The sequence below is a fragment of the Triticum urartu genome, chromosome 5, assembly GCF_003073215.2.
Source record: "Triticum urartu cultivar G1812 chromosome 5, Tu2.1, whole genome shotgun sequence".
Classification (NCBI taxonomy): domain Eukaryota; kingdom Viridiplantae; phylum Streptophyta; class Magnoliopsida; order Poales; family Poaceae; genus Triticum; species Triticum urartu.
In genome coordinates, this window is record NC_053026.1 from 446,596,675 (window position 1) to 446,617,955 (window position 21,281).

Genomic DNA, 21,281 nt, shown 5'->3' on the forward strand with positions numbered 1-21,281 from the left:
ATGAGATTATGCAACTCCCATTTACCGGAGGAACACTTTGGGTACTACCAAACGTCACAACGTAACTGGGTGATTATAAAGGAGTACTACAGGTGTCTCCAAAGGTACATGTTGGGTTGGCGTATTTCGAGATTAGGTTTTGTCACTCCGATTGTCGGAGAGGTATCTCTGGGCCCTCTCGGTAATGCACATCACTTAAGCCTTGCAAGCATTGCAACTAAATGAGTTAGTTGCGGGATGATGTATTACAGAACGAGTAAAGAGACTTGCCGGCAACGAGATTGAACTAGGTATTGGAATACCGACGATCGAATCTCGGGCAAGTAACATACCGATGACAAAGGGAACGACGTATGTTGTTGTGCGGTCTGAATGATAAAGATCTTCGTAGAATATGTAGGAGCCAATATGGGCATCCAGGTCCCGCTATTGGTTATTGACCGCAGACGTGTCTCGGTCATGTCTACATTGTTCTCGAACCCGTAGGGTTCGCACGCTTAAGGTTACAATGACAGTTATATTATGAGTTTATACATTTTGATGTACCGAAGTTTGTTCGGAGTCCCGGATGTGATCACGGACATGACGAGGAGTTTCGAAATGGTCGAGACATAAAGATTTATATATTGGAAGCCTATGTTTGGATACCGGAAGTGTTCCAGGTGAAATCGGGATTTTACCGGAGTACCGGGAGGTTACCGGAACCCCCCGGGAGCTAAATGGGCCATGATGGGCCTTAGTGGAAAAGAGAAGAGGCAGCCCTACATGGGCCGCGCGCCCCTCCCCTCCCTTGGTCCGAATAGGACAAGGAGAGGGGGCCAGCCCCTCTCTCTCTCTTTTCCCCCCTCCGCGAATCCTATTCCAACTAGGATTGGGGGGGGGAATCCTACTCCCAGAGGGAGTAGGACTCTCCTGGCGTGCCCTCCTTGGCCGGCCAGCCTCCCCCCGTTTAGTCCTTTATATACGGAGGCAGGGGCACCCCATAAACACACAAGTTGATCCACGTGATCTATTCCTTAGCCGTGTGCGGCGCCCCCAGCCACCATAGTCCTCGATAATATTGTAGCGGTGCTTAGGCGAAGCCCTGCAGCAGTAGTACATCAAGATCGTCACCACGCCGTCGTGCTGACGGAACTCTTCCCCGACACTTTGCTGGATCGGAGTCCGGGGATCGTCATCGAGCTGAACGTGTGCTAAAACTCGGAGGTGCCATAGTTTCGGTGCTTGATCGGTCGGATCGTGAAGACGTATGACTACATCAACCAAACGCTTCCGTTGTTGATCTACTAGGTATGTAGATCACACTCCCCCCTCTCGTTGCTATGCATCACATGATCTTGCGTGTGCGTAGGAATTTTTTTGAAATTACTACGTTCCCCAACAGTGGCATCCGAGCCTAGGTTTTATATGTTGATGTTATATGCACGAGTAGAACACAAGTGAGTTGTGGGCGATATAAGTCATACTGCTTACCAGCATGTCATACTTTGGTTCGGCGGTATTGTTGGATGAAGCGGCCCAGACCGACATTACGCGTACGCTTACGCGAGACCGGTTCTCCCGACGTGTTTTGCACAGAGGTGGCTTGTGGGTGATAGTTTCTCCAACTTTAGTTGAACTGAGTGTGGCTACGCCCGGTCCTTGTGAAGGTTAAAACAGCACCAACTTGACAAACTATCGTTGTGGTTTTGATGTGTAGGTAAGATTGGTTCTTGCTTAAGCCCGTAGCAGCCACGTAAAACTTGCAACAACAAAGTAGAGGACGTCTAACTTGTTTTTGCAGGGCATGTTGTGATGTGATATGGTCAAGACATGATGCTGAATTTTATTGTGTGAGATGATTATGTTTTGTAACCGAGTTATCGGCAACCAGCAGGAGCCATATGGTTGTCGCTTTATTGTATGCAATGAAATCGCGATGTAATGCTTTACTTTATCACTTAACGGTAGCGATAGTCGTGGAAGCACAAGCTTGGCGAGGCGACAATGATGCTACGATGGAAATCAAGGTGGCACGCCGGTGACGATGGTGATCACAACGGTGCTTCGGAGATGGAGATCACAAGCATAAGATGATGATGGCCATATCATATCACTTATATTGATTGCATGTGATGTTTATTCTTTTATGCATCTTATCTTGCTTTGATTGACGGTAGCACTATAAGATGATCTCTCACTAAATTATCAAGAAGTGTTCTCCCTGAGTATGCACCATTGCCAAAGTTCGTCGTGCCCAGACACCACGTGATGATCGGGTGTGATACGCTCTACGTCCATCTACAACGGGTGCAAGCCAGTTTTGCACACGCAGAATACTCAGGTTATACTTGACGAGCCAAGCATATACAGATATGGCCTCAAAACACGGAGACCGAAAGGTCGAGCGTGAATCATATAGTAGATATGATCAACATAATGATGTTCACCAATGAAACTACTCCATCTCACGTGATGATCGGACATGGTTTAGTTGATTTGGATCACGTAATCACTTAGAGGATTAGAGGGATGTCTATCTAAGTGGGAGTTCTTTAAGTAAATTAACTGAACTTAAATTTATCATGAAACTTAGTACCTGATAAGTATCTTGCTCGTTTATGCTTGTTTGTAGATAGATGGCTCGTGCTGTTGTTCCGTTGAATTTTAATGCGTTCCTTGAGAAAGCAAAGTTGAAAGATGATGGAAGCAATTACACGGACTGGGTCCGTAACTTGAGGATTATCCTCATTGCTGCACAGAAGAATTATGTCCTGGAAGCACCGCTGGGTGCCAGGCCTGTTGTAGGAGCAACGCCGGATGTTATGAATGTCTGGCAGAGCAAAGCTGATGACTACTCGATAGTTCAGTGTGCCATGCTTTACGGCTTAGAATCGGGACTTCAACGACGTTTTGAACGTCATGGAGCATATGAGATGTTCCAGGAGTTGAAGTTAATATTTCAAGCAAATGCCCGGATTGAGAGATATGAAGTCTCCAATAAGTTCTATAGCTGCAAGATGGAGGAGAACAGTTCTGTTAGTGAGCATATACTCAAAATGTCTGGGTATAATAATCACTTGATTCAATTGGGCGTTAATCTTCCAGATGATTGTGTCATTGACAGAATTCTCCAATCACTGCCACCAAGCTACAAGAGCTTCGTGATGAACTATAATATGCAAGGGATGAATAAGACTATTCCCGAGCTCTTCGCGATGCTGAAAGCTGCGGAGGTAGAAATCAAGAAGGAGCATCAAGTGTTGATGGTCAACAAGACCACTAGTTTCAAGAAAAAGGACAAAGGAAAGAAGAAGGGGAACTTCAAAAAGAATGTCAAGCAAGTTGCTACTCAAGAGAAGAAACCCAAACCTGGACCTAAGCCTGAAATTGAGTGCTTCTATAGCAAGCAGACTGGTCACTGGAAGCGGAACTGCCCCAAGTATTTGGCGGATAAGAAGGATGGCAAGGTGAACAAAGGTATATGTGATATACATGTTATTGATGTGTACCTTACTAGAGCTCGCAGTAGCACCTGGGTATTTGATACTGGTTCTGTTGCTAATATTTGCAACTCGAAACAGGGACTACGGATTAAGCGAACACTGGCAAAGGACGAGGTGACGATGCGCGTGGGAAATGGTTCCAAAGTCGATGTGATCGCGGTCGGCACGCTACCTCTACATCTACCTTCGGGATTAGTATTAGACCTAAATAATTGTTATTTGGTGCCAGCGTTGAGTATGAACATTATATCTGGATCTTGTTTGATGCAAGACGGTTATTCATTTAAATTAGAGAATAATGGTTGTTCTATTTATATGAGTAATATCTTTTATGGTCATGCACCTTTGAAGAGTGGTCTATTTTTGATGAATCTCGATAGTAGTAACACACATATTCATAATGTTGAAGCCAAAAGATGCAGAGTTGATAATGATAGTGCAACTTATTTGTGGCACTGCCGTTCAGGTCATATCGGTATAAAGCGCATGAAGAAACTCCATACTGATGGACTTTTGGAACCACTTGATTATGAATCACTTGGTACTTGCGAACCGTGCCTCATGGGCAAGATGACCAAAACGCCGTTCTCCGGTACTATGGAGAGAGCAACCGATTTGTTGGAAATCATACATACAGATATATGTGGTCCGATGAATATCGAGGCTCGTGGCGGATATCGTTATTTTCTCACCTTCACAGATGATTTGAGCAGATATGGGTATATCTACTTAATGAAACATAAGTCTGAAACATTTGAAAAGTCCAAAGAATTTCAGAGTGAAGTTGAAAATCATCGTAACAAGAAAATAAAGTTTCTACGATCTGACCGTGGAGGAGAATATTTGAGTTACGAGTTTGGTGTACATTTGAAAAACTTATGGAATAGTTTCGCAACTTACGCCACCCGGAACACCACAGCGTAATGGTGTGTCCGAACGTCGTAATCGTACTTTACTAGATATGGTGCGATCTATGATGTCTCTTACTGATTTACCGCTATCGTTTTGGGGGTACGCTCTAGAGACAGCCGCATTCACGTTAGATAGGGCACCATCAAAATCTGTTGAGACGACGCCTTATGAACTGTGGTTTGGCAAGAAACCAAAGTTGTCGTTTCTTAAAAATTTGGGGCTGCGATGCTTATGTGAAAAAACTTCAACCTGATAAGCTCGAACCCAAATTGGAGAAATGTGTCTTCATATGATACCCAAAGGAGACTATTGGGTACACCTTCTATCACAGATCCGAAGGCAAGACATTCGTTGCTAAGAATGGATCCTTTCTAGAGAAGGAGTTTCTCTCGAAAGAAGTGAGTGGGAGGAAAGTAGAACTTGACGAGGTAACTGTACCTGCTCCCTTATTGGAAAGTAGTACATCACAGAAACCTGTTTCTACGACACCTACACCGCACCAGAGTGGTACGGTAATCCTGTTCTAGAAGTCATGCTACTAGATCATGATGAACCTACGAACTATGAAGAAGCGATGGTGAGCCCAGATTCCGCAAAATGGCTTGAAGCCATGAAATCTGAGATGGGATCCATGTATGAGAACAAAGTCTGGACTTTGGTTGACTTGCCCGATGATCGGCAAGCAATTGAGAATAAATGGATCTTCAAGAAGAAGACTGACGCTGACGGTAATATTACTGTCTACAAAGCTCGACTTGTCGCAAAAGGTTTTCGGCAAGTTCAAGGGATTGACTACGATGAGACCTTCTCACCTGTAGCGATGCTTAAGTCTGTCCGAATCATGTTAGCAATTGCCGCATTTTATGATTATGAAATTTGGCAGATGGATGTCAAAACTGCATTCCTAAATGGATTTCTGGAAGAAGAGTTGTATATGATGCAACCAGAAGGTTTTGTCGATCCAAAGGGAGCTAACAAAGTGTGCAAGCTCCAGCGATCCATTTATGGACTGGTGCAATCCTCTCAGAGTTGGAATAAACGTTTTGATAGTGTTATCAAAGCTTTTGGTTTTATACAGACTTTTGGAGAAGCCTGTATTTACAAGAAAGTGAGTGGGAGCTCTGTAGCATTTCTGATATTATATGTGGATGACATATTACTAATTGGAAATGATGTAGAATTTCTGGATAGCATAAAGGGATACTTGAATAAAAGTTTTTCAATGAAAGACCTCGGTGAAGCTGCTTACATATTAGGCATTAAGATCTATAGAGATAGATCAAGACGCTTAATTGGACTTTCACAAACCACGTACCTTGACAAAATTTTGAAAAAGTTCAAAATGGATCAAGCAAAGAAAGGGTTCTTGCCTATGTTACAAGGTGTGAAGTTGAGTAAGACTCAATGCCCGACCACTGCAGAAGATAGAGAGAATATGAAAGATGTTCCCTATGCATCAGCCATAGGATCTATCATGTATGCAATGCTGTGTACCAGACCTGATGTGTGCCTTGCTATAAGTCTAGCAGGGAGGTACCAAAGTAATCCAGGAGTGGATTACTGGACAACGGTCAAGAACATCCTGAAATACCTGAAAAGGACTAAGGATATGCTTCTCGTATATGGAGGTGACAAAGAGCTCATCGTAAACGGTTACGTTGATGCAAGCTTTGACACTGATCCGGACGATTCTAAATCGCAAACCGGATACGTGTTTACATTAAACGGTGGGGCTGTAAGTTGGTGCAGTTCTAAACAAAGCGTTGTAGCGGGATCTACATGTGAAGAGGAGTACATAGCTGCTTCAGAAGCAGCAAATGAAGGAGTCTGGATGAAGGAGTTCATATCCGATCTAGGTGTCATACCTAGTGCATCGGGTCCAATGAAAATCTTTTGTGACAATACTGGTGCAATTGCCTTGGCAAAGGAATCCAGATTTCACAAGAGAACCAAGCACATCAAGAGACGCTTCAATTCCATCCAGGATCTAGTCCAGGTGGGAGACATAGAGATTTGCAAGATACATACGGATCTGAATATTGCAGACCCGTTGACTAAGCCTCTTCCACGAGCAAAACATGATCAGCACCAAGGCTCCATGGGTGTTAGAATCATTACTATGTAATCTAGATTATTGACTCTAGTGCAAGTGGGAGACTGAAGTAAATATGCCCTAGAGGCAATAATAAAGTTATTTCTTACTTCCTTATAATCATGATAAATGTTTATTATTCATGCTAGAATTGTATTAACAGGAAACTTAATACATGTGTGAATACATAGACAAACAAAGTGTCACTAGTATGCCTCTACTTGACGAGCTCGTTAATCAAAGATGGTTATGTTTCCTAACCATGAACAATGAGTTGTTATTTGATTAACGGGATCACATCATTAAGAGAATGATCTGATTGACATGACCCATTCCATTAGCTTGGCACCCGATCGTTTAGTATGTTGCTATTGCTTTCTTCATGACTTATACATGTTCCTATAACTATGAGATTATGCAACTCCCGTTTACCGGAGGAACACTTTGGGTACTACCAAATGTCACAACGTAACTGGGTGATTATAAAGGAGTACTACAGGTGTCTCCAAAGGTACATGTTGGGTTGGCGTATTTCGAGATTAGGTTTTGTCACTCCGATTTTCGGAGAGGTATCTCTGGGCCCTCTCGGTAATGCACATCACTTAAGCCTTGCAAGCATTGCAACTAAATGAGTTAGTTGCGGGATGATGTATTACAGAACGAGTAAAGAGACTTGTCGGCAACGAGATTGAACTAGGTATTGGAATACCGACGATCGAATCTCGGGCAAGTAACATACCGATGACAAAGGGAACGACGTATGTTGTTGTGCGGTCTGACCGATAAAGATCTTCGTAGAATATGTAGGAGCCAATATGGGCATCCAGGTCCCGCTATTGGTTATTGACCGGAGACGTGTCTCGGTCATGTCTACATTGTTCTCGAACCCGTAGGGTCCGCATGCTTAAGGTTACGATGACAGTTATATTATGAGTTTATACATTTTGATGTACCGAAGTTTGTTCGGAGTCCCGGATGTGATCACGGACATGACGAGGAGTCTCGAAATGGTTGAGACATAAAGATTTATATATTGGAAGCCTATGTTTGGATACCGGAAGTGTTCCGGGTGAAATCGGGATTTTACCGGAGTACCGGGAGGTTACCGGAACCCCCTGGGAGCTAAATGGGCCATGATGGGCCTTAGTGGAAAAGAGAAGAGGCAGCCCTACATGGGCCGCGCGCCCCTCCCCTCCCTTGGTCCGAATAGGACAAGGAGAGGGGGCCGGCCCCTCTCTCTCTTTTCCCCCCTCCGCGAATCCTATTCCAACTAGGATTGGGGGGGGGGGAATCCTACTCCCAGAGGGAGTAGGACTCTCCTGGCGCGCCCTCCTTGGCCGGCCAGCCTCCCCCCTTTAGTCCTTTATATACGGAGGCAGGGGAACCCCAGAAACACACAAGTTGATCCACGTGATCTATTCCTTAGCCGTGTGCGGCGCCCCCAGCCACCATAGTCCTCGATAATATTGTAGCGGTGCTTAGGCGAAGCCCTGCAGCAGTAGTACATCAAGATCGTCACCACGCTGTCGTGCTGACGGAACTCTTCCCCGACACTTTGCTGGATCGGAGTCCGGGGATCGTCATCGAGCTGAACGTGTGCTAAAACTCGGAGGTGCCGTAGTTTCGGTGCTTGATCGGTCGGATCGTGAAGACGTATGACTACATCAACCAAACGCTTCCGTTGTTGATCTAGTAGGTATGTAGATCACACTCCCCCCTCTCGTTGCTATGCATCACATGATCTTGCGTGTGCGTAGGAAATTTTTTGAAATTACTACGTTCCCCAACAGTTGGTGAGGCCGACATTAGCAACATATTGTGCAAACTCTTGAAGGATTCCGTCCCCTTCCATGAACGGGTTATGCAGCCATTCGCACGGCCGTACCTCCGCCAATCTTCGGGGGCAGAGATCATTATCAGATGACTCCCCAATCACTCACTTGGAGTTCTTCTTGGAAGCAAACTTCCTAAAGATACTCATGTTTTTCCTATGAACAAAAATTCTGAAAATTTTAGTCCACAAAAGTTCCTCAACAAAACTTGACAAGATTGGTAGCAACTACTCATAGGGATAAATAGAGGCCATAGCAAGCATTCAAACTACTTAGAACTCTAAGAATTCAACATGCAAGCTCATCTACAACAACACCAAGAGTAGCTAATTATTCAAACTATAAACCACTAAAGCAAAAACTAATTGGACAAACGGAGGAGTCACATACCAAGCAACAATCCCCCGAAACAGTTTCAGAAATGGAGCTTCGAGCAAAGAGATCGAAATCCGCGGGTTTGAGAGCAACAACACGAGAGAGAGAGAGAGAGAGCAATGGTGATTTTTTTCTGGAGGTAGGTGATGATGTGGTATGTAGAGATAAGTGAGGGGGGTACGTGGGGACCACAACCCACTAGGGCACGCCTGGGGGTCCTGGCGCGCCCAGGTAGGTTGTGCCCACCTGGTGCACCTCCCTCTGATGTTAGTTGCACCAAAAATTCTTAAATATTCAGAAGAAATCGTATTAAATTTTCAGAGCATCCTGAGAACTTTTATTTTTGGGCCATTTTTTATTGCACGGAAAATTTAGAAAACAGACAAAACAAGGGATGTTATTTTATTTAACTAATAAAACAGAAAACAAAAGGTAGGGACAGAAGGTAGTGCTCACTAATTTCATCAACTTCATACCTCTAAAAAATGATCCATTTATAAGGTTGATCAAGTCTTATTAACAACCACTTTTGATTAGCATGAAACCAAAGAAATTTCATAAATCACTAAGTTACCTCAACGGGGATATGAATGTCCCCAACAATAATCATTTCATATTTCTTTTTGGCAGTAGGTAGAGGTAGTTGAAAACTTGCAATAGTGATTGTCAGAGATTTTTCAATAACATTAATACCATTCACTTGGAATTGTTTCTTTGGAAAGTGCACCGTATCCTCATTACCATTGATATGAAAAGTGACCTTACTTTTATTGCAATCAATAACAGCCCCTGCAGTATTCAAGAAGGGTCTACTAAGGATAATCAACATGTTGTCATCCTCGGACATCTCAAGTATAACAAAGTCAGTCAAAATAGTAACATTAATTAGCAACAACAACGGGCACATCCTCACAAATACCGATAGGTATGGCAATAGATTTGTCAGCCATTTGCAAAGATATTTCAGTAGGTGTGAGTTTATTCGAATCAAGTCTTTCATATAAATAGAAAGGCATAACACTAACACCAGCTCCCAAATGACATAAAGCAGTTTTCACATAATTTCTTTTGATGGAGCAAGGTATAGTTGGTATTCCCGGATCTCCAAGTTTCTTATGTACTCCATCTTTAAAAGTATTGTCGGTGTCAAAACCGGTGGATCTCGGGTAGGGGGTCCCAACTGTGCGTCTAAAGCGGATGGTAACAGGAGGCAGGGGACACGATGTTTACCCAAGTTCGGGCCCTCTTGATGGAGGTAATACCCTACGTCCTGCTTGATTGTTCTTGATGATATGAGTATTACAGGAGTTGATCTACCACGAGATCAAAGAGGCTAAACCCTAGAAGCTAGCCTATGGTATGATTGTCTGTTGTCCTACGGACTAAAACCCTCCAGTTTATATAGGCACCGAAGGGCGCTAGGGTTACACAAGGTCGGTTACAAAGGAGGAGATATACATATCCGTATTGCCTAGCTTTCCTTCCACGCCAAGTAGAGTCCCATCCGGACACGGGACGAAGTCTTCAATCTCGTATCTTCATAGTCCAACAGTCTGGCCAAAGGATATAGTCCGGCTGTCCGTAGACCCCCTAATCCAGGACTCCCTCAGTAGCCCCTGAACCAGGCTTCAATGACGATGAGTCCGGCACGTATTATTGTCTTCGGCATTGCAAGGCGGGTTCCTCCTCCGAATACACCATGGAAGAGTTTGAATACAAGGACAGTGTCCGACCCTGCAAAATAAGTTCCACATACCACCGTAGAGAGAATAATGTTTCCACGAATCTAATCAGCTGACACGTTTTGACAGCATGACATCACGCCATGGCCCGGTCATTATTCGAACCATTTTTCTCAACCAGCTCCGCACATAACGTGAGGCGGTTTTCTTGACACGTCTTATCAAAGCAGAGATCGTGTTCCCCTTATCACAGGATTATCATCAATACAAACGTGGGTAACCCAACTATGCCTGTTGGTATGACTCCTAGATCTTAGGTAAGTCTCAAACGGCCACGAGGAGGACCCCTGATATTCACCCTCTTTATAAAGGGGACAAGGCTTTTTCTTTTTTCCTCCTGCGCTCAATAGAATCCTTCCCCCGCCTTGAGTTCTAACACCCAAAGATCAGGTCAGGTGCTTCGGACCTTCAACTATGTCTGGATCCAACCTTCAAGGTTGGTGGATGCCTTCCTCCGTCACAGAGGAGGACATCAAGAAGTTGAGAGAGGCCAGATATCTGACCGCCGAAATTTCGCATAGGCTGCCCGCCCGAGGGCAGGTCGTCCCTACTCCAAACCCAACGAGAACGTTGTGTTCATCTCCCACTTCCTCCCAGGACTAGGCCTCGCTCTGGATCCCTTTGTTAGGGGTCTCATGTTCTATTACGGGCTGGATTGTCACGATCTGGCCCCGGATTCCCTTCTTCACATCTCGTCATTTATTGTCGTATGTGAGGCCTTCCTCCGCATTACCCCTCACTTCGGCATGTGGCTCAAGACCTTCAATGTGAAGCCGAAGATGATCAAGGGGCAGCATGCAGCATGCGGAGGTGCTTTAATAAGCAAAATCGCTGACGCTCCATGGCCAGAGGGTTCCTTCCCAGAGGTGTCCGGATTGTGGCAGCGGGAGTAGTTTTACATCACAGCTCCCCGAAGTGCCAAGTGGGTAGCTGCCCCTACCTTTCACTCGGGCCCCCCACCACAACTGATGTCATGGATCAGCAGGGGGCTGAGCTGGGGTCCAGCCAAGGACGTGCCAATACTGCAGAGCCATATCCGAGATCTCTTCGAGGGAGATTTCAGTCTGGTTATGGTAATTGCTACCTCTTGAGCTTGCGTTGGTTTTCCCCGAAGAGGAAGGGATGATGCAGCAGAGTAGCGTAAGTATTTCCCTCAGTTTTTGAGAACCAAGGTATCAATCCAGTAGGAGGCCACGCTCAAGTCCCTTGTACCTGCACAAAACGATAGCTACTCGCAACGAACGCGATTAGGGGTTGTCAATCCCTTCACGCTCACTTACGAGAGTGAGATCTGATAGATATAATATTTTTGGTATTTTTGGTATAAAGATGCAAAGTGAAAAGTAAAGGCAAAGTAAAAAAGCAAAACAAGATTAAAGTGATGGAAATGGATATGATGAGAATAGACCCGGGGGCCATAGGTTTCACTAGTGGCTTCTCTCAAGAGCATAAGTATTCTACGGTGGGTGAACAAATTACTGTTGAGCAATTGACAGAATTGAGCATAGTTATGAGAATATCTAGGCATGATCATGTATATAGGCATCACGTCCGTGACAAGTAGACCGAAACGATTCTGCATCTACTACTATTACTCCACTCATCGACCGCTATCCAGCATGCATCTAGACTATTAAGTTAAAAACAGAGTAACGCCTTAAGCAAGATGACATGATGTAGAGAGATAAATTCATGCAATATGAAATAAACCCCATCTTGTTATCCTCGATGGCAACGATACAATACGTGCCTTGCTGCCCCTTCTGTCACTGGGAAAGGACACCGCAAGATTGAACCCAAAGCTAAGCACTTCTCCCATGGCAAGAACTACCAATCTAGTTGGCCAAACCAAACGGATAATTCGAAGAGACTGTCAAAGATAACCAATCATACATAAAAGAATTCATAGAAGATTCAAATATTATTCATAGATAGACTTGATCATAAACCCACAATTCATCGGTCTCAACAAACACACCGCAAAAAGAAGATTACATCGAATAGATCTCCACAAGAGAGGGGGAGAACTTTGTATTGAGATCCAAAAAGAGAGAAGAAGCCATCTAGCTACTAACTATGGACTCAAAGGTCTGAGGTAAACTACTCACACTTCATCGGAGGGGCTATGATGATGTAGAAGCCCTCCGTGATGACGGCCCTCTCCGGCGGAGCTCCAGAATAGTCCCCAAGATGGGATCTCGTGGATATAGAAAGTTGCAGCGGTGGAATTAGGTTTTTGGCTCCTATTCTAATCGTTTGGGGGTACGTAGGTATATATAGGAGGAAGGAGTACGTCGGTGGAGCATCGAGGGGCCCACAAGGCAGGGGGCGTGCCCTAGGGGGGCGCCCCCCACCCTCGTGACCGCCTCTTTGACTCCTTGGAGTAGGGTCCAAGTCTCCTGGATCATGTTCGGTGAGAAAATCACGTTCCCGAAGGTTTCGTTCCGTTTGGACTCCGTTTGATATTCCGTTTCTTCGAAACACTGAAATAGGCAAAAAACAACAATTCTGGGCTGGGCCTCCGGTTAATAGGTTAGTCCCAAAAATAATGTAAAAGCAGAAAATAAAGCCCAATATAGTCCAAAATAGTAGATAATATAGCATGGAGCAATCAAAAATTATAGATACGTTGGAGACGTATCAGTAATGCAAGTTATGTTGGTTCGTCGAGTCCAACCTTGCAAACGCCGGCCCCTCCGCATGTGGGAATTCAACCCGGAAGGACCACGTGCTATTCAGCATTTCCTCGGCATGACGCACGAAGAGATGTACAAATCGTTCTTCGGACCCCAAATAGAGTGTCCGGACACCACCGAGGACGTGGGCCTGAGCTGCAACTGCCCCGCTTCCCAAGTAAGTAATCCCATGCCAAACCCGCTATCCTTTTATTTATCATGGCATCATTCTAAAGAGCCGCCTTTTGACCAGGACTGGATAACAAAGGCGATGATGATCAGGTGTTCGCCCCCCCCCTTCCTGAGGGCTTGGACAATCCGGTACTGGACAAGATGCTCGAGCTGGCGCCTTATCCAGTGTCCTCAAAGGAAGATGATGGGGGAATAAAGAGGGCAAAAGCGGGCCTCACTCGCTACTTATTCCAGCCAGGGGAATGAGCACCTCCGCGAGGGAGGACAATCAAAGGGAACAATCTGACATTCTCTCTCCCCGGGGAAGGAAGAGGACTACCTCTGAAGATCCGGAAACCAAGGTTTCCAAACGGGAGAAGAAATCTTCATCAGAGGGTCCTGCGTCGGAGGGTATTCTTGTCGCACAATGTCCGCGCGGGGATCATCCCTCTATCGAGCTATAAGTAATCAAAAAGTACTTAATAGTGAAAACATCCTACCTTACTTCCGAAGACAATAACTGATGCTTATAAATTGTAGTCCGGATCATAGCCCTTCTCGACAGAGTTCATCTACGGGGGATCTTCTTTCGGAGATGATGGAGAGTGAAACGCCTCCCCCGGACACCCCGCCTCAAGAAGCGGGCGACCTTGAAGTGTCGTCGCGAAGGGTATCTCCGGTTCCACTAGGGCCAAAGGATAACCCTTTGGCTACCTGGAATTCCCAATATTTGGCTCCTAAGGAGAGCGGCAGCAAGGGTCCGTACAGTGTGCGGTCGGACGCGCTGAAGGATCTTCTGGGGCAAGCGGCCATCTCGGAAGAGCATCGTACGCTAATGGGTATGGTAATTGAAAGGATATCAACCGCTGAAAGCGGTTTGCATGAAGCATTTATGAGTCTGCTGAAAGGCTTTGAGGTACGTGAAATAATGTATGTTTTAAACAGTACCGCATACGTTAGGTATGCCCTATGCAGATAGTAGCCCCTTAGACTCTGGTTGTCGTCGAAAACGGCGGCAAACAGAGGATCATAGTCCCAGGTAATAACCAGACCGCCTTTATGTGCAGGTGGCTGGAGCTCCGGTGGCTAGCCAGACTGATGGGTTTGCCGAGCTAAAGCGGCAACTTGATGCGGCAGATGCCGATATCGTGCTTGTCAACAAGTGGCTTTACGAGGCACAGGGTGAGTGATTTTTCTGGTGATCATCACATAATAAGAGTAGCATAATGCCTGTATCTTTAATATGTTGTGACTGTAGATGGAGCTGCCATCGTGGAGACCCTTCGGGCGGAGCTTGCCCGAGCCAAGGAGCAAGCAAGGAGTAGCAATGTGGCCGCTTTAAAGGCGGCCGAAGAGTTAAGGGCCGAACAGGCTGCGCATTGCGAGAGAAAGGAAAAAATAGCCAAGATGGTTGTAGAGTTAAAAGATGTCGCTGACCGTTACCAGCTTCTTGAAGAAGAAAACCGGGCGAAGGAGACGGACCTGGAGAAGGCCCTGTTGGCGGCCAAGGAAGCCCGCTCCAAAATTAGAGCAACGAAGGAGGAGCTGAATCAAGCTGCAAATATCGTGTCTGGGAAGCCCTTCTTGTTGCGGACTAAGTTCGGAGATCCGAAGTATGCTCCTCTGGATCGGCTATGGAGTTTTGCGGACGCATACATGGATTTGGCTGCAAGTGCTGCTGATGCGGCCGAGTACTTCAAGGATCAGAAAGGTCCCGAAGTGGAAAAACTGTTCTGGTCACAGTTTCACGCTCCAGTCCGTCCACTTCTGTTGAATGAGCGGTTGGCTGAGTGGGCCGAGCTCCATAGGTTGTCCAGACTTGCCATGAGGTTCGTTGTGGATCACCTCTGGCCGGGAGGGCCAAGGCCGAATAGCTACTTTAGCTTAGTGCAACAATTCCTTGGTGTTGTGCCATGCATCGATGCTGTAAAGAGATCGGCGTGCATAGAGGGTGCGCGGATGGCCTTTGCCCGTGTCAAGACATACTGGGCGGAGATGGAGGCCACCACTGTTGCGACACAGGGTTCGGCCGTAGGCCGAGTGGCTGCCGAGCACTACTTTGAAGAAGTTCTTGAAGGCGCTCGTTCGGTAGAGGCTCAGTGCTCGAAGAATGTTATGTTCAAGTGACATGTATTCCCATTGTAAAAATGATGTTTTATTGAATTATCAAGTCTGTATTCATACTTTTTCCCGAAAGTACTATGGTGCCTCCTGTGCGGCCGTTTATGTATATATGTGTATAACCTAAAAGTTTGCAGTCGTTGGCTTCCGCCCCCACGCATATAAAGCGGGGGTGTTCGCAAAAGATGCATATCCACACTTGATCCAACGTCTTGGTCCGTTAAGGAGGTGATAGCGTAGCGAACGAGGCAATCAGACTATATTGCTTTAACACTTTCACTTAGCCATAGGAGTTTGACAGTGGGGCTACTATATAGCCCCTTGTACTTCTGCGCTTGTCCGAATACAGGGCGCGTACGTACATGACCGGGAAACAACCCTTCGTTAATGCAGAGGAATCCCGAAGATTCCGGTGAGTCATCGAGTGGTTGACCAATCTCTCGCTATATCATGACAGTGAGTTTTCGGCTTTCTCTACTGAGGTGCTCATCCGGATGAACCAAGGCACAATCGCAGTAGTTCTCCTAGTGCTACCTTAGCCGATATAACGGAACTTAAGGTACCAAAACGTGGGAGCTGGGCAAACCCAACATTTGACCAAAGACATGATTCGGAGCTGATGCATATAGGGCCAAACTCGCGACGCCGAACACTCCCTAAGGTGTTCGGTCTTTATAACATATACCGGGCTAAACAATGCCCTTAATAAGAAACCCCATGTGTCCAAGTACGTGCAAATTTCTGGCGTGGCCACATGCCAATAACGCCAGCATCCTTCTCGGTTGTGTGGAGTATCCGGAGGATGTGAGCAACAAGAGACAGTAAAAAAGGTTTACGCAGGGTCTTAATCTAAAAAGAAACCTTTGGGCGGGTCCCTACTGCACGTCTGCGCCTGTGTCTCCGTTGTGCCGTGTCCTTGACGGGTGTAGCACGATTGTCATCTGCAAAAGCAAAGAACTTAGGTGAAAGTTGTCGTGCCAAAAAGAAGAGTTGGTTATTATCAATGAACTATCAAAATTCAAGAGAAGCCAAATTGAGCCGGGCTGGCCCTGGTTACACGCGGGAAGCCCCTGGTATCATTTATGAGGGTTTGATCATCAAACCTTCCTCATGTACATGTGGTTGAACGCCGGACTCATCTAACTGTGTCCGTGGTCTTGATGACCTGCCATTTTTATGGTTAGTGAGGCCGTCTAGTTTGCGGCTGCTAGAGCCGTCACATCCTCTTCCATACATGGGAAGCGTTCGGTATTTCCACTGACCGAGATGATGCCACGTGGACTGGGCATCTTAAGCTTGAGAAAAGCATAATGCGGTATTGCGTTAAAACGAGTGAAAGTCGTTCTTCCGAGTAGTGCTTGATAGCCACTTCAGAACGGGGCAATGTGAAAAGTTAACCTTTCGCTTCGGAAGTTATCGGGAGAACCGAATACTACCTCAGTACCTCTAGTAGTAGAGAGCTCGTACAGCGGGCCTCTTGGCCTGGTATTACTCCCTTGAAGGTAGTATTACTGTGGCTTGTTTGTGTCAGGTATATCCCCATTTTGCGGACTATGTCCTGATATATCAGATTTAGATCACTGCCACCGTCCATGAGGACCCTTGTGAAATGGTACCCATTTATTATTCGGTCTAACACCAAGGCCGTCAGTCCTTCGCGCCGGATATTTGTATCATGATCCCTACGATCAAAAGTGATCAGGCAGGCCCACCAGGGGTTGAACCTAGGGGTGACGGGATCTATGGCGCGTGTGCATCGGAGTGCATGATTGCTTCTCCTCTTTGTCACATGGATCATGTTTACGGTCTTAACCTCTGGTGGGAACTTTTTCTGTCCTCCGGCGTTTTGCTGGCGAGGTTCATCCTCGTCTTCGCTTGGTGTCTCTTCCCCTTTGTGTTCGGCATTTAGCTTACCGGCCTACTTGAAGACCCAACATTCTCTGTGGGTATGATTTGCAGGTTTGTCTGGGGTGCCGTGAATCTGACAAAGTTTGTCCAGAATTTTTTTTAGGCTAGATTGTCCTTCTCTGCTGCCTTTGAAAGGCTTTTTCCACTGACCTGGGCGGGAGCCCCTGAATCCGGCGTTTACCGTCGTGTTATCTGGGCTACCTTTTTTATTTCGACGCTTGTTTTTGTTGCGTCGTAGTTTACCATTGACATCCCTGACTTCGGATGTGCTTGGGTCGCTGGTGCTACTACGGGCCAACCAACTGTCCTCGCCCGCACAAAATCGGGTCATGGGGCTTGTTAGGGCTGCCATTGTTCTCGGTTTTTCTTGACCGAGGTGTCTGGCGAGCCATTCGTTTCGGACACTGTGTTTAAAAGCTGCTAAGGCTTCAGCGTCCGGACAGTCGACAATTTGGTTCTCCTTGGTCAGGAACCTGTTCTAAAGCTTTCGGGCGGACTCTTCGGACTGTAGGATTATATGACTTAAATCATCTGCATCCGGAGGTCGGACATAAGTCCCTTGAAAATTGGCCCGAAAAGCGTCCTCGAGCTCCTCCCAACTTCCAATTGAGTTTTCGAGGAGGCTTTTCAGCCAGTGTTGAGCTGGCCCTTTAAGCTTGAGGGGCAAGTATTTAGTGGCATGGAGATCGTCTCCACGAGCCATATGAATATGGAGGACGAAGTCCTCTATCCAGACTCCAGGGTCTGTGGTTTCGTCGTACGCCTCTATGTTCACCGGTTTGAATCCCTCTGGGAATTCATGATCCAACACCTCATCAGTGAAACATAATGGGTGTGCGGCACCCCTGTATTGGGATCCGCCCTGGTGTTCGGATGGTTGTAGTATTCGGTGTTGGTTGTGTACTGTAGCGCGCTTCCTAGATCCGTAGATGGATCTGGTCGCATCGGATTTTTCATGCAAGTTCTCACGTAGATCGTGTGTTGACTTGTGCGCGACCTTGTTAGCCGCTCTATCGCGCTCACAAGGTGGTGGATCCAGCCAGTTGGCCGTATCATTCTTCGGCTGTGTGGGCTCTAAGGCCTCATCGTCGAATTCCGGTAATAGCTTGCACTTTGGATAGCTATTTTTATGGTAGCGACCACCATACTTTGTTACTTTGTTCCACCTACTGTTGAGCGTATCTTCTGCGACCTTGAGCCTTTGCTTCTGTTTCTTTAGCTCCTCGCTGTGGCAATAAGCCTTCTGCAGAGGTTCTCTTGCTCCAAGTGTGTTTTCGGGATGATGCGTGCATCTTCATCCGGACTGTTTTCTTCCCTAGACGGGGATTGATGAGGCTTATCTTTGGCGTCATCGTGTTCGGACGTCGGATCCGTACTATGTTTGCAGTTTGCATCTTGATCATGTTCTGCCACCGGGGTGGCGCAGTTGTCGTTTCTTCCAGAGTTGCATGGACTATTATTTCCTCTTGCGCTATAATCGTTGTTTTTGCTATGGCGGGACTTAGAGCGGCGCCGCTGACTTCGGCGCTTGGGTTGCTTGGAGGGTGCATCCTCCGCTGTCTCTTCGCCATTGCCCTCTCTGGGTGCATCCACCATGTATACGTCATGTGATGAAGTAGCGGTCCAGCGCCTTGTGGGTGGTTGTTCCGGTTCGTCTCCTGCATCGTCGTCCATACCATTGATGTCTTCGGGGTCGAAGTTGAGCATGTCGGTTAAGTCGTCGACAATGGCTACTAAGTGGGTGGTGGGTGGGCAGCGAATTTCTTCGTCGTCCGCATCCCATTCTAGCTGGACATAGTTCGGCCAAGGTTCTCCTGACAGGGAGAGAGACCTTAATGAATTTAGCACATCTCCGAAAGGTGAGTGCTAAAAGATATCCGTGGAGGTGAACTCCATGATTGGCGCCCATTCGGATTTGACGGGCACAGATGCGAGCGGCTCGGAGTCCATGGCCGGGGATAAATCCAGTGGTTCGGCGACGCGGCTCTCGAAAGGGGTGTGATACGTCTCCAACGTATCTATAATTTTTGATTGCTCCATGCTATATTATCTACTGTTTTAAACATTATTGGGTTTTATTATCCACTTTTATATTATTTTTGGGACTAACCTATTAACCGGAGGCCCAACCTAGAATTGTTGTTTTTTGCCTGTTTTAGGGTTTCGAAGAAAAGGAATATCAAACGGAGTCCAAACGGAATGAAACCTTCGGGAACGTGATTTTCTCAACAGATAAGACCTGGGAGACTTGGACCCTATGCCAAGGCACGTAACAGGAGGCCACGAGGTAGGGGGCACGCCCTACCCTACCAGGCGTGCCCCCCACCCTCATGGACCCCCTATTGCTCCACCGACGTACTTCTTCCTCCTATATATATCCACGTACCCCCAAACGATCAGAACAGGAGCCAAAACCCTAATTCCACCGCCATAACTTTCTCTATCCATGAGATCCCATCTTGGGGCCTGTTCCGAAGCTCCACCGGAGGGGGCATCGATCACGGAGGGCTTCTACATCAACACCATAGCCTCTCCGATGAAGTGTGAGTAGTTTATCTCAGACCTACGGGTCCATAGTTAGTAGCTAGATGGCTTCTTCTCTCTTTTTGGATCTCAATACAATGTTCTCCCCCTCTCTTGTGGAGATCTATTCGATGTAATCTTCTTTTTGCGGTGTGTTTGTTGAGATCGATGAATTGTGGGTTTATGATCAAGTCTATCTATGAATAATATTTGAATCTTCTCTGAATTCTTTTATGTATGATTGGTTATCTTTGCAAGTCTCTTCGAATTATCAGTTTGGTTTGGCCTACTAGATTGATCTTTCTTGCAATGGGAGAAGTGCTTAGCTTTGGGTTCAATCTTGCGGTGTCCTTTCCCGGTGACAGTAAGGGAAGCAAGGCACGTATTGTATTGTTGCCATCGAGGATAACAAGATGGGGTTTTCTTCATATTGCATGAGTCTATCCCTCTACATCATGTCATCTTGCTTAAGGTGTTACTATGTTTTTAACTTAATACTCTAGATGCATGCTGGAGTAATAGTAGTAGATGCAGGCAGGGGTCGGTCTACTTGTCTCGGACTTGATGCCTATATACATGATCATGCCTAGATATTCTCATAATTATGCTCAATTCTGTCAATTGCTCAACAGTAATTTGTTCGCCCACCGTAGAATACTTATGCTCTCGAGAGAAGCCACTAGTGAAACCTATGGCCCTCGGGTCTATCTTCATCATATTGTTCTCCTACTACTTTGCTATTTACTTTGCCTGTATTTTACTTTGCATCTTTATCATAAAAATACCAAAAATATTATCTTTATCATATCTATCAGATCTCACTCCCGTAATTGGCCTCATAGGGATTGACAACCCCTATTTGCGTTGGTTGCGAGGATTTATTTGTTTTGTGCAGGTACGAGGGACTTGCGCATAGCCTCCTACTAGATTGATACCTTGGTTCTCAAAAACCGAGGGAAATACTTACGCTACTTTACTGCATCATCCCTTCCTCTTCGGGGAAAACCAACGCAGTTCTCAAGAGGTAGCAAGAAGGATTTCTGGTGCCGTTGCCGGGGAGGTCTTCACAAAAGTCAACATACCAAGTACCCATCACATACCCTTATCTCCCGCATTACATTATTTGCCATTTGCCTCTCGTTTTCCTCTCCCCCACTTCACCCTTGTCGTTTTATTCGCCCTCTCTCTCTATCCTCCCTCTCTTTCTCTATTTGCTTCTTTTTGCCCGTTTGCTTTTTGTTTGCTTGTGTGTTAGTTTGCTTGCTTGGCTCTATGGCTCTACCTAAATTTGGTGATCTCCACCTTAAAAGGCTAGAAGAGATCGAAAGCAATGTCAGGAGATTTATGGTTTTGCAATTTGAACATAATAGTTTCTTACGAAACGAGCGTAAAGAACAGAAAAGTTTTATGAGTTTTATGAATACAGAGCTTGATGATATGTCTAA